The following is a 14,825-nucleotide window of genomic DNA, read 5'->3' on the forward strand; positions in this document are numbered from 1 at the left end:
CAAACAAGTACCCAGAGAGGACATCAAAGCCACCTTAGAAGAGATAGTACTTCCGAGACTATCGGACGATCACAGAGAGTCACTGTAATTGGAGATCACCACTGAAGACGTAACAGAAGCCATTAGATCACTAGCTACATGCAAGGCCCCAGGGAGCGATGGCCTCCTGCCTGAATTCTGCAAAACATATGAAGCAACTCTCACCCCGATGCTACACGAGGTATAGATGGAGGAATACGAGAAAGGGATTCTACCCAGCACCATGAGAGAAACAATAAGAATACCTATGCTCAAGACAAACAAACCCAGTGACGACTGCGACTCATACCGCCCACTAGCGATGTTGAACTACGATAATAAGATCCTGACTACTACTTTGGCCAAGAAACTGGCGAGGGTGGTGGGAACCCTGATCCACGATGACCAAAATGGATTTGTACCAGGGCGCAACACCACAGCCAACCTGAGAAGGCTCCAACATATCATGGCTGAGACCTATTCATGGGATGAAGACTTGGCTGTGCTCTCACTTGATGCCATAAAAGCCTTTGATTCTATATCCGGGGATTGGGTGATCGAGGTGCTGGGAGAGTTTGGATTTGGCGAGGGCTTCGTGAGATGGGTAAGAGTGCTGTACAACTAACCCGTGGCAAGAGTGAGGACTGGAGGAACGATGTCCAAACCCTGAGAGATACAGCGGGGCACCAGACAGGGGTGCCCGCTGTCGCCGATGTTATACATCCTGGGCCTAGAGCCAATTGCCATTTATTTCAGGAAACTGTTCTTTGATGCGGGCATTAAGCTGGGCAACGACCACTCCATAATATCACTGTATGCGGACGACGTACTCCTATACCTGAAGGACCCCCAGCTAAACGCACAAGTCATATTAGATGTCCTTGCCAACTATGCACAATACTCTGGGATTACATTCAGCAGAATAAAGTCCTGTGCATTCCCACTGGCTAACCTCAGGGGCATGGAGGAATCCGACTTGCCAGACGTTGGGATAAAATGGCGACCAGAGATGTTCCGATACCTAGGAGTCAATATGAGGCACACCCCAGAACTCACCCATGAACACAACACTGAAGCAGTAATAAAAGGCCTCTGTAAATCAATGAAATTCTGGTCGAAACTACCATTGGCAATGATGGGCAGAGCTGCAATTGTTAAAATGATAGTTCTTCCCTGATTTTTATATTACTTTGTGAATGCTTGCCACTACATCAGACCACCCTTCTTTAAGAAGCTGGACACATTAATTAGGGACTTCTTATGGGGACCTTCCAGGCATAAACTATCTTTGGATACACTTACGCTCCCTTACAAGGAAGGAGGGATACAGCTCCCAGACCTCCAAATGTACTATCTAGCAGCGCAACTCGGACACGTAAAGAAGTGGCTCTCAGACGAATACGACCGCTGAGTCAGGACTACTGCGACAAAAGTCCTCCAGGCTCTTCCCTAAAGAGACGCTCTGGCATCCCCTGAAACAGTCACAAGATGTCCCTATGATAGTAACGCTGGACAGGCAAGTATGGTCCAGAGCCTGCTTCGTCCGACAACTGAAACACTCCTGCTCTTCCAACACCCCCATCCTGGCAGACGCATGCAAGAACTAGACAGACCTCACCGTGGCCAGAAGCTGGGAGAGAGCTGAAATCTACACATGGGGGGACATGTTCGAGGAGGGCACATTCAAGGAATTCGAGTCACTGCAAGCAAACGAAGGACTCACGAGCGGCCAGTTTCTATGGTACTAACGACTTAAACAGACTGCCAAGAAGAAATGGATCATCTGGCCAGAGGAACCCACCCAGACCCCCTCCTACAGGAGATGCACAACCTCACAGATGGGTGGAAGCCAGTGACCCGGCTATACAGACGGTGGATGGACAAACCCAACCCCAAAAGCGCAATCCTAAAGGAAAGATGGGAGGCAGACCTATAAGTTACACTGACGGACAAGGAGTGGGAAAGAATATTACTCTACCCCAAAGAAGTGTCTAGAAACGCCAGGTTTAGGCAGATACAATTGAACGTCTTATACAGGACGTACATGACCCCACATAGGGTGGCCGCCTTCAACAAACAGAAGCCGCCGAAATGTCCCTGGTGTGCAGACGACAAGGGAGACATGGTCCATATGTTTTGGACTTGCACCAAGTCGATGAACTTCTGGGCCAAGGTAAAGCAGGCTTGCACTGAAGCCGGATTAACCAGATACGAGTGGAACCCAAAAGAATGCTTACTAGGAGCATATCCCAGATTGAGCAAACATAAGCATGAAGTCAAATTGATGGACATAGCCTGTATCCTCGCAAAAAGAACCATAGCCATGGCTTGGAAGTCACCAGGGGGCCCGAAAACCAACGCTGACTCAAAGAGCTGGAGAGGTGGACTGAAGCAGAGACCAGAGCTTGGCAAGACGGAACTAATGCAGGGGGCGAATATGCAAACGGCACCCTCGATTCTTGGAAGGCCCTGCTGCGCGACATACACTTCACTGCAGATCACAAACCCCCCTGAGAGCAACGCTCACCCAACAGCCGGACCAAGAACCACTCAAACACCGAGAGCCCCCAGACCCGGACCCCCTACATCACCCGAGCTGTTGCCCGCCTACCTCCTACCCTAAACAGACTGTTAAATGCACTAAACCGAGCCACGAAGACTGTTTCAGTTAAACGTTCAAATTGTTAATTCTTGTCTTGTTTACTGTTAGTATATGTATGCACTTACATAAATGCCAATAAAATACATTACAAAAAAAAAAAAATAAGGAAGTGGGTACTCCGTCCCACCCGTTGGTGTCCCGCTTCCACCCCCCGAAGTCTCCCCATCCAGCTGATCCTCTGCCACTGGTCCACCCCCAGGAACTGGATCCAATAGCGATGGCCGTGTCCTGGCCACCTGGATGACAGATCTCCGGGGGGCAAACAGGTGTCTCACATTAGCCTGTGTTCTTTCTTCTGGCCTGAAAGGGACACTACAGGAATCAACGTGCCATGAATATCACTGGGATGGGGGCACACTATTGTTTTCCAAATGTGCATCTTAAACATGCATAGAAAAAACAAAAAAGACATTTACAAACTGAAAAATGCTTCTTAAAAACTTGCATTTACGAGTTTTCTTTAAAATGTGTTTCTTTTTTGTCCGACTACCACACAAATAACTGTGATTTTTGTCCCCTTCCTTTGTGTATTGTCACAGGGTATATTTTTTAAGATGTTATATGCTTGTCAAACTGCTTAATCACAAATAAATGCTTCTATTGTGCAGATAGCAGTTATTGGGAAATTAAATTGTGGGTTCATAGGTGCCAACCTTTGATTTTCACAGGGGCAGAAATTCCCCCCATTCCGAATATAAGCAAGCGACCAGCCCAACCCATCCCCTGGCCGAAAACCTTTTACAGCACTTGTTTTATTTATAAGGAATTGCAAAAAGTCATATGATTAACAACCAGTTTTAAATATATAACATCTCAGCAAATGTCACTCAACCTGCTGTGTTACCCTGGTAGCCATCTACGAACAGCGTGGCTATGGCTCCCTTAATAAAGTAAAAATCACTGCATTACTCAACAGTGTAGTTCATGTACATGACTTCAAAGTCAACAGTATTTCATATCCATCCACACTGACCCTGTGCATAGATTCACTGAGGATGTACTAGTGGCGGCTCGTCCTTAATGGGTGAGGGGGGGCTGACTCATGAGCACCCTCTCCCATTATGGAGGACCCGAGGAGCCAGCTAAGGGAGCGCTCCTAGGCTGGCTTGAACTATCAAAGGGAAACACAGTTTCCGTTTGATAGCTCTGTTCCCCAGCTGCGTATATCAAATGGGCCATGCAAAGGCTGGGCGTTTTGCTTCCCCAATTTTGCATGGCTCATTGGGGATGTTGGCTGGGGACTGCATGTTTGTATGTGTGAGGGGGTGCTCCTGCATCTCCCCGCACATACAAACAGATTTGGGCGCTTTGTCTTCTGCGTTCCGGCTGTCGCACACATGTGTAGGAACCAGGAAGCGCTCTTTGCTTCCTGGTTCCATTTCATGCTACGCAGGAGCTGGAGTGCTGGGAGGAAACTTCAGGACCAGGGCAGAAGGTAAGTTAAGGTACATATGTGTATGTGCACATGTATGCTTATGTGAGTGTATGATGATGGGTGCACGTGTGAATGAGGCAGTGCATGTTACGTGTGAATGTGTGTGCACGTGTGTTTTGTGCTGGACTGCGGAGCTGATTTGGCAGGAAGTGGTTTGTTGCAAAACCCCTTCCCCCAATGGCCAAAATCAACTCATGTGAGAGGTGCTGGGGGGCCCAGGGGCAGGGATGGTAATTTTTTTACTAAGCATCTACATGCCTAGTAAAGAAAATAGCAGGCCTGCCCCATGGGCACCCCCGAGCGCCTTACATGCACACATAAGCACATTGTGTGCTTGCATGGTGCTAGGGAGTCAGGGAGCAGGCATGGCCTTTTTTTACTGGGCATCTATGATAAAGCAAGGATGATAAATGTTAGTATTTAGCTGCAGCTTAACTGGAATTTTAATGCAGCCAGTCTAGCCATTTCCTATTGTGGCATGACATTTAGTATTAGGCATCTTTGATAAAGCAAGCACAATAAGTGTTACTACGTGGCTAGACTGGCATTTTGAAGCAGCCAGTTTGGACATGTTTTCAACTGTGGCATGGCATTTTAATGGTAAAACCAACTCAAGTTTGTTCTTAAGTGAGGAAACTGCCATATATTGGCAGAACAAACATGGGCATGCTGGCATAATGCGCAAAGCAAATAGGAGTATGTTCTTTTATGGGAATACTGGCAGATATTAGTGCAGCCAGCATGGAAATGTATGGGCACAGCCAGCAGGGAAATGTTTTTACACTGGTATATATTGTGGGCAAAGGTGTCATGAAAATGTGTTGGGGAAATGCTGCTGTGCATTTTTGGTGACTTGCAGTTGTTGGATTTTTGTACCATTTTAAACCACTATTTAAAGAAATGTGTGGGTCGGGGTGACCTCCGCCCCCAACCGCTCGATTGGTTGGAGCTCCCTCGCTACGCACGGTCAATCTGGCATATTTGGAGGAAGCATGTATACCCTTCCAATTAAAAAAATCACCAGCCACCACTGGGGTGTACAGCCAGAAACTAAAAACTGTAAACAATTTTATGTGGACAAAGTTAGATTTCTGCAACCATTACTGAAGAACCAAGGGAGCAGTTGCCTCCTTTCCTCCTGTACTCGGCGCTTGTAGGTGACATTTCATCTGTTTAACAGGCTGTCCTGGACTATCATTTGAAACAGAGGTATGGGTGATATGTTTTCTGTTAAACCGACTCTATTTGACTGGCTATTATTTAAAGATGAGCTGGAACCGTTGTGTCATCTGATAAATACCACCTTTAACTACACTTTTTTTTAAGTTGTGTTGGGAGTGATGTCTGCTTGAATTAAAAGAATGCAGTCTCTGCTGAGTGAATAGGGCATTTTTGCAACTGTTGAACGTGGGTTAACTTTTTAGGATGTATATTAACTTGATGCAAAACATTTTAATTGTCTTAAACCTATTCTGAACATGCATAATGCCACATTTTCCTTAAGCATCTTGGTAAGAATTAGGTATTGTGAGAAACCAGAAAGGTGTCTCACGCGCTAGTCCCCAAGGAACTGTCATCCATGTGGCCAGGACACGATCATCGCTATTTGAACCAGTTCCTGGGAGTGAACCAGTGCGGGAGGATACCCTGGATGAAGGGTCTTCAGGGAGTGGAAGTGGGACATTGAAGGGTGAGATGCGGTATCCCCTACCCTGTAACAATTATTCCCCATCCTACCCTGTAGGATCCCTAGACGCTCAAACCCCACCCCCTTTCCTGACACAAACACTTTCTCACAGACAGTTCATTGTGAGAGATAACAGACTAACACCAGAGCCGTATACCTGCCATGTCCCAACACAAGGGTCAGGCAGGGTCAGGCGATTACTGATAATTATACACATATCGCTTCCATCACACTTCCCCACATTATTAAAAGGCAGAGCACAAAAGCACACTCTGAGCAAGGCAAAATGCATGAAGAAGCAGCAGTTCTGAGATGGCAGTTTAACAAGAGGAGAAAGGCGGCAAGACGAGAAAGGGTTGCAAGGAGGGAATTGACCTTGATCTTTTCAAAAGAAGAAAACTGCTGCTTTCATGAGCCCTCGAGAATAAGAAACATAAGACCGGGAATTAAAGCAGATGAAAGGTGCATTGTGTGTCAAAGGTACCCGGGACTCACCCGCATCGATGGCTGAGGCAGGGAAGAGCGATTGACGCCATGGTACTGTCCTTGGCTCATACAAAAAAGCCGCTCCAGTAAAGTTAGTACACCCGGTGAGATGGGGAGACTGATAGCAGACCGGTCTGTGTTAGCACCAAGCTTGCAAGCGGCAATATTGTATGAAAAAATCTGCAGAGAGCAGAGAATACAGTGTATGTGATGAGCAACGTGAATATAACTGAATATCAAAGGCAAGTGTGAACCCGAAGGAGGGATGCTGAGAGAAAGCTATGGGAAGGGAACCCCTGGTTTTCTGATAAGTGTGTAAAATTGGTGAACTGTGACGTCGAATTGGTCCTGCAACAGGTCAAGCAAAACCCAGTGCACATTCGAAAGGCTTCGATCGCATATACGAACTGTAATTGGTCTGAGCTCGGCTGATGGAGACTAACTGTGAAAAGATGATCTAAGCCCGAAAGAGGGGGACCCAAACTAAAGATTGCAGTAGAAAAGGGATCTGAGCAAAGCATAGGGGGGTCCAGGGTGAAGAGTGAATCCCCCCGACTTGAATATTTGTAAAGGAACTTTTTGTTGTTTTGGTACATCAGGCCCTCTGAATCAAGAGACTTTGGTACCTTAAGAGATTTGGGCACAGAAGGCCCTGGTGTTGGTATTGGAACTGTGTCCTTGTGCCGAAGAAGCCCAAGAGTTTGCTATGCTCGAGTGAACCGCCTTGTCCTGGGCTTAAAACGTGTTGAAGGGTAGGCCAACGGACATCCTGACTTATCATTTTGTGAACACTTCTTTCTTTTTCATAAACATTTCTCCCTCCGTTAGTCACTGTGTGCCCCACTGCCCCCCCCCGCGAGTCATTGTGTGCCCCTCTGCCCCCGTTAGTCATTGTGTGCACCTCTGCCCCCCCGTGAGTCATTGTGTGCCCCTCTGCCCCCCCGTTAGTCACTGTGTGCCCCCCTGCCCCCCGCGAGTCATTGTGTGCCCCTCTACCCCCCGTTAGTCACTGTGTGCCCCCCGTTAGTCATTGTGTGCCCCTCTGCCCCCCGTTAGTCATTGTGTGCCCCTCTGCCCCCCCGTTAGTCATTGTGTGCCCCTCTGCCCCCCCGTTAGTCATTGTGTGCGCCTCTGCCCCCCGTGAGTCATTGTGTGCCCCTCTGCCCCCCCGTTAGTCACTGTGTGCCCCCCTGCCCCCCCGCGAGTCATTGTGTGCCCCTCTGCCCCCCCGTTAGTCATTGTGTGCGCCTCTGCCCCTCCCGTGAGTCATTGTGTGCCCCTCTCCCCCCCGTTAGTCACTGTGTGCCCCCCTGCCCCCCTGCGAGTCATTGTGTGCCCCCCTGCCCCCCGTTAGTCATTGTGTGCCCCTCTGCCCCCCGTTAGTCACTGTGTGCCCCCCTGCCTGCTGTTAGTCACTGTGTGCCCTCTGCCCCGTTAGTCATTGTATGCCCTTCTGCCCCCCATGAGTCATTGTGTGCGCCTCTGCCCCCCCGTGAGTCATTGTGTGCCCCTCTGCCCCCGTTAGTCACTGTGTGCCCCCCTGCCCCTCCGCGAGTCATTGTGTGCCCCTCTGCCCCCCCGTTAGTCATTGTGTGCCCCCCTGCCCCCCGTGAGTCATTGTGTGCCCCTCTGCCCACCCGTGAGTCATTGTGTGCTTCTCTGCCCCCGTTAGTCACTGTGTGCCCCCCTGCTCCCCCCACGAGTCATTGTGTGCCCCTCTGCCCCCCCGTTAGTCACTGTGTGCCCCACTGCCCCCAGTTAGTCATTGTGTGCCCCTTTGCCCCCCGTTAGTCATTGTGTGCCCCTCTGCCCCCCGTTAGTCATTGTGTGCGCCTCTGCCCCCCCGTGAGTCATTGTGTGCCCCTCTGCCCCCCGTTAGTCACTGTGTGCCCCCTGCCCCCCGTGAGTCAGTGTGCCCCTCTGCCCCCCCCGTTAGTCACTGTGTGCCCCTCTGCCCCCCGTTTAGTCACTGTGTGCCCCCCTCCCCCTCCTGAGTCATTGTGTGCCCCCCTGCCCCCCTCGTCAGTCACTGTGTGCCACCCCTGTCCCCCCGTTAGTCACTAAGTGACCCCCTGTCTCCCCGTTAGTCACTGTGTGACCCCCTGTCTCCCTGTTAGTCACTGTGAGCCCCCCTGCCCCCCTTTAGTCACTGTGTAACCTCCTCCTCAATTCCATCCTTTACTACCTTCCTACTCCCCCCTTCTCTCTTCCCCCTCTCAGCCCTCCTCCTCCTAGCACTTACTCCTGTCATCTGTTCCGTGACTCTTGACAGCAGCTTGTCTGTCTCCCCTCCTCCCCTCCTTGTTCTTCTCCCTCCTCCCCCCTCCCCTGCTTTTTAAATTTGTCACTGACATTTTTGCCCAGCAGCGTGCCTTGTTCTCCTTCCTTCCCCCTTCTTCCCCTTGCCCTCCCCTCCCACCCCGCCTCTTGTTACCACCTGCACTGCGTAAATTGTCGTCAGACATAGTAATGTTACTGCTTGCTTTGTTCTCCTTCCTATCCATCACCTCTTACCTTACTTGTTCTATGCACTTGCACTATCAGAAATGTCGACAGGCCTATTATGATAGTTATTTTTCACATTCTGTATTGTTCAAGGACTTTTACTGAATGAACTGTATTTTCCTATGTCCCCTCCCTCCTTGAAGCGCTTTGAAACACTTTGTGTATAGGCACTATATAAATAAACTATCATATCATATTTCATATCATGTTGACCCTTATTTCATGTGCCACGACCCCATGCCTCTTAGTTGCATTTGTGCCCCTGATTTTTCCCCATTAGTACTCCTTCCTAGTGACGCCACTGGCTGCTGGGCAGGAAGACACGGTACACCGCAGTCCCGAGCACCATGCTACACAGCACAGAAATGGTATGGACCCGGAAAATAACACGGTGTAATAAACTGCGACACCGTAGAAGTAAGTGGGAGCTTTATTTTACGGCCCCCGGAGGCTGGGACAGTCGGGAAGGGAATCGACAATGCGTTCCGTGGTGGAACGAAGAGACAAACGTTCTCCGTTCTGGTGGAACGGAATGCATGGGAAATAGACATAAGTATATATAACATCTCCTTATCTATGGAAACAAAAAAATTGGGAAGGAGGGAAGGGGGGGAAACTGGGAAAAAAAATGCAGGTTGGACGGGGTGAACAGATGCTGATCAATAATAAACAAAGTCATTCTTGAAATTCTGGATGATGATGCGGTTCCTTCTCGACAGGCTTCTGGCTGAGGATCTCTCATCGTTGGGACGGTTTTGCTGTGCCAGTTTGTGCCAACGTGTGAGTCTGTGGAAGTACTGGGTCTGTAGGTATCGGTGGTTGTTCTTTTCACATCTTCTCTTGACCGAGTACCACTGTAGTTGTTTTTGGAAATGCTAGGTCTGTGGTTGTCATTCGTTATTTTCACGAGATCGTCGTGGGACCATCTCTTTCCATCCTCTAAAGTGACAGACTTTCCGTGGCAGTGCGTAACTTTTTGTGGGGATCTGAATTTCGATTCGCCCTTGAGTATCTTCTTGGGTTCTCTGACACAGACCCGGTCACTTTCCTGTAGTGTCAATTGTCTTGTTCCATTCTTATGGTCATAGTAATTTTTGTACTTCCTTTGTTTCTCTTTTATATTTCTATGGATTTGTTCCATGTCCACCTTCCGTTCTGTGTTTATTCTTGCTTCGCCAGTATCTAAGAAAATCCATGCTGGTCTCTGTTGGTTGGTTGCTGTCCTTCCACGCATCAAGGTGAAGGGTTCTGAGTTGGTGGTGGAATGCGGCGTTGTTATGTATGCAGTCCGATCTGGAGGTGAAGCAGAAGAGCTCATGAAGGTAAAGCTGAGTGGGAAGACAGGCCAGTCTGCTGACATCATCTGGGTGGAACGCAGCCTCCCTATCACAGCAACTGGGGAGACAGTCATCTTTTCAGCCATTTCCTCAGTGATAATTAGATTCTGTTCGAGGCACAGCTGGAGGGCTTCAGAGTACTTTTTCGCTGCCAATAGTAGTTCAACAGCTTTCTCAAACTGGTTGTGCTCTATGAAGACATCTGAGCAGCGGGACAGCAAGGCTGGGTCAGACTTCTCATCCAGGTCTTCAGCAATTAACTGCAATGCCCCAAACTGCTCTGTGGCAAATAAGTGGGAGCTTTATTTTACGGCCCCCGGAGGCTGGGACAGTCGGGGAGGGAATCGACAATGCGTTCCGTGGTGGAACGAAGAGACAAACGTTCTCCGTTCTGGTGGAACGGAATGCATGGGAAATAGACATAAGTATATATAACACACGACTACTGTACTTAATGTAAAAAGTGGCATTGATGGAATCTCATGCTGATATGAGAGATCCTGTGCACACGACTGTATATGAAGACTGCCAGCTGGTACTCCATACGCCGTTCTCGTATACTCAGCGGAGTAGGTTGTGCTTACCAAGCCTTTATTTCAACGCCTGCAGGCCCCACAGGTCAGGCAAGGTGGAATTTGAATGACCCTTTTCATTGCATAAAAAAGCCCATTGCAACCAGCAGCCCCCCGCCCCCACAGATGGCATTTCCCAACCAGGAAGCTACGGTCAGTGTGCCTTAGAAGGCGCATCTTGAAAGGTCCTTGCACCCTGAACCTCAAACAGAGCTCTCAAGTTTCCTTTGAAACACAATTGCTTGATGTATAAGCACCTTACACATGCACAATAAATAAATAAATAAATAAATAAATCCCATGTGTAAATTGTGTGCTCCTGCTTTTTCTTTGAATTCTGACACTGTACACGTTTAAAGTGGGGAAAAACTAAAACTACAAGTTCCAGAATGCCAAGAATGAAATAGGGCTGGGTGCCTTGGGGGGCCCAGGGAGGCGCGAGGCGCTCATGCAAAGGCAACGCGTCAAGGAAACCCACAGAGGCCGGCCCTGGAGCGCTGAGCATGCACTGGCATTGCTGGTGTGTCTGCCCCCTGACACGTCACTGCCTCCGCCCCGCCCCTCGGGGTCACGGGGTCAGGCCTCGGCGGCGGCGGCAGCCGCGCTCCTCTTACCCTTTCCTTTCCTCCTGTCTCCAGCTGCACTGCAGACAGACAGACAGACTGCCCAAGACCGTCACCAACCAATCACGTCACCAGCGGCTCCCCAGCCAATGAGCGAGCGCCAGACATCCGTCAATCACATCCCCTAGCCAATCCTCCAGAAGCGCGCGAGCTGTGTAGCAAAAACGCTCTGCCGTGCTTTTCTGTCCGCCAGCAGAAGAAGAACGAGGCGAAACTAACATAGGACTTCACTCCAATACCGTGGCACCTGGACGCACTTCCGCCCCTGACCCGGAAGTAGAAGGGAAAAGACTAAATCTGTTGTGTGAACTCTTTAGAAGCAGGAATGAAAACACGACACCAAGGGCCTCAATATTAAATCCAATGCATAAAACAAACTATTGTGCTGTAGCAGCCAGTATCTTGAATGGTGTGACTTAAGGCTCTCCTTCCAAAGCTCTCAACTCACACGCTTTTGGTGGGAGTCACCCGCCTTGTAAAGAGCTGACTCACCTGCCAAGCCTCCTGCACACCCATTCATTCCAATGGACTCTCACCCGCCAAAAACAAAATCGGTTGTTTTCACCCGCCTTCGCGACACAAATGGTTGAGAGCTATGCTCGTGTACTGACTCGTGTTATGGACAAGTTGCACACGCATCACATGTCCATGTTAATAAAGAAGCAGGCAGGGTTCCCGCTCGCCAGTCATTATCACACGGCAGGTCCATTCCTACAGCATGTTATTTAGCGCAGCATCACGTCTGAACCAGCGGGCCTGCCCAGCAGGGCCCATCAACAGCAGGGCCCTGGAGCACCAGGCCTCATGGAGCACCAGGCCTCATAACAACAAGCGACGAGGATAGGACCCGGTGCCCGTTGATCCCGGACAGTAAGGGGCTCGACCTGCCATGCTGCGAGAATGGCCAAGCTCGATCCTGTTGGAGCTAGAGCACAAAGAATGGACACAGCCTGTCTCTGCCACCCTAAAGCTGTGGCAAAGCATTCTAACAAGCATTGGTGAAGCCGTGGTGTGCATGGCACTCAGGGCCAAAATGGTGGCCACAATGAGAAACACAGCCTGTCCCTGCCACGCTACTGTAATGTCCTTGCGTGGACCTCCTCACACTCTCATGCGTCCATCCACACCCAAGGAATATGCGGACACAGGAGCTGGGGTGCAACACGTCTTACTTTTATTTTCTCTGAACTGTACTGCCCGCGCTGGCAGTAACCCCTCCCTTTCCTGTGACGTGGGGCGCAGCCCACTCAAAGAACTAGCAACAAAGAGAGAGGACTATTCCTCTCTTCAACTCTATGGTGGCGACACCACACCCTCCCATCACTAAACAGTCAGTTACGTTCTTAGCCCATCTCTTCAATGAGACGAGTAGGTTTTTTCTTGGTTCTCGGTGGACGGCGGTCCACGCTTGTGAAGGGTGCCACCCATTCTTCTGGCGTCACGTCATCTCCTGAATCTTCCCTGTCTCCCTCATAGGGGGCGTCCCAGTGAGAGAACGAGTCACACGTACTTGGCCCCTTTGCATGATGAAAACCAGGCATCCTTCTAAAGTGCGAAGAGTTTCGCGTTACGGACCGGTGGTCTCCTTCGGCCGTGATGAGCGATCCCTTTCTTTTAGTAATGATGAGTGGCTCCTCATTGAACGGAGTTACATTCTTACGTTGTTGCGGCTGTCGGACCACGACCATGTCTCCTGGTGCCAGGTCGCTTTCTCTGGCTCTGCGCTTGCGGTCGGCCGCTTCCTTCATGTGCTCCTTCATGAGGGAGTCTCTTGTTCTCATTTCCGCGTCTTCCTCGTACTGTCCTCCATGGTCGGGTGCCTGCGGTAGTCGCGTCCTAATCATTCGTCCAAACATTACCTCTGATGGTGACTTCCCCGTGGTGCTGTGTGGGGTGTTCCTATAATCACGCATCAGTTGATACAACATTTTTTCAATAGGTTCACTTGTGAGGCGTGCGATCTGGGTCGTGCGCTTGATGTTGCTCATGAATCTTTCCACCGTGCCATTCGCTTGAGGCCATAAAGGTGTTACCTTGCGATGACGGAAACCCATGTATTCCGCGAATCTTTGAAAGTCTTGTCCCGTGAAGGGTGGTCCATTGTCGGACTTTACAACTTTTGGTATGCCATATGCTGCGAACATCCGATCCAGTGCCGGGATGGTGTGATGTGCGGCGGTGGATGGGATGATCTGTAGGTCTGGATATCTAGAATATTCGTCTATGGCTACCAGGATGTATTCACCTCCTTCCATGGGCCCAAAGTGGTCGATGGCGATCTCTTCCCAAGCTCCTTCTGGTAGCGTGGTCATTCTTAGTGGTTCCGGGACTGTGTGTGGCTTTACAATGGCGCAGGTGGGACAGTTAAGCAACAATTCTTCCACAGAGGTGTCTAATTGGGGAAACCATAGCTTTTGCCTCAGCATCCTTTTTGTGGATACAATTCCCCGGTGTCCTTCATGAGCTAGCTCTAGCACCTTCTTGCGTAGGCTTCGTGGTATCACTAACTTGGTCCCTTTTAGTAATAATCCTTCCTCTGATTTCGCAAGTTCTTCTTTTACGGCCAAAAAGCACGTAATATCTTGTTTGATTTCCTCACTCATTGTTTCTCGGATCTGTTTTGCGTGTTTCCACCGTCCAGTTTCTAGGCATCTTAAGATGATTTGTATTCCTTGATCTGTGTTGGACTCTCTCGTTAGTTGTTCTGTGTCGAGTCCTTGTGGGGTGCTGCTGTGGATGACATATCTGATGTATTGATCAGCAATGGATTGTTCGGGTTCGCTTCTTACTTTGGGGTGCCGGGAGAGAAAATCCGCGGGATTTTGTTCTTTCCCTGGTCGGTGTACGATGGTGAACCGATAGTCCTGCAGCCTGAGTGCCCATCGGGCTATCCTTGGTGGCATTTTGGCTTGTGGGTTGCCGTATATGAAAGTGAGTGCCTGGTGATCCGTCACAACTGTGAAAGGTTTCCCGTATAGAAACAGGTGAAAATGCTCGCAGGCCCAGACAACCGCCAGTCCTTCCTTTTCTGCCTGAGAATAGGCTTGTTCGGTTTTTGATAGGCTTCGACTGGCGTATGATACTATGTGTTTCCCGCCTCCGTCTTTGTCATCCAGTTGTGTGAGAATGGCGCCCAGCCCCACGGGACTGGCGTCTACAACGAGTTCTGTTGTCTTCTTGGGATCAAAGTACGCCAGGTAACGGCCATCTGAGATACGGTCCTTGATGGTCTGGAAAGCTTCTTGGCATTTGGTTGACCACGTAAACTCAGTGTTTAGCTTGGTTAGAGCTCTCAGGGGTTCACTGATGGACGCAAAGTCACATATGTATCTTGTGCAGTAGCTTGCGAGCCCCAGGAATGATCTGAGGTCTGATGTTGTCGTGGGTGGTTCAGCTTCTCGGAGCGCACTGACTTTCTCGGGGTCTGGTGTCATGCCCTTCTCTGAAAATATGTGTCCGAAGAATCTGAGTGTCTTCTTGCGGAATTCACACTTTTCTTT

At 49.7% G+C, this 14,825-nt stretch overlaps 1 protein-coding gene across 1 annotated transcript in view; it reads right to left on the bottom strand.

Annotated features, from left to right (window-relative positions):
* Positions 1–11,403, bottom strand: part of LOC138580070 (uncharacterized) — a 253,223-nt gene extending 241,820 nt beyond the window's left edge. Inside the window, exon 1 of the mRNA XM_069650321.1 lies at positions 11,317–11,403. The gene's annotated coding sequence lies outside the window, so the exon portion shown is untranslated. The remainder of the gene's footprint in view (positions 1–11,316) is intronic.
* Between the last annotated feature and the right edge of the window lie 3,422 nt (positions 11,404–14,825).

The sequence above is a fragment of the Ambystoma mexicanum genome, chromosome 3p (genome assembly GCF_040938575.1).
Source record: "Ambystoma mexicanum isolate Mex_15411 chromosome 3p, UKY_AmexF1_1, whole genome shotgun sequence".
Taxonomy (NCBI): Eukaryota; Metazoa; Chordata; class Amphibia; order Caudata; family Ambystomatidae; genus Ambystoma; species Ambystoma mexicanum.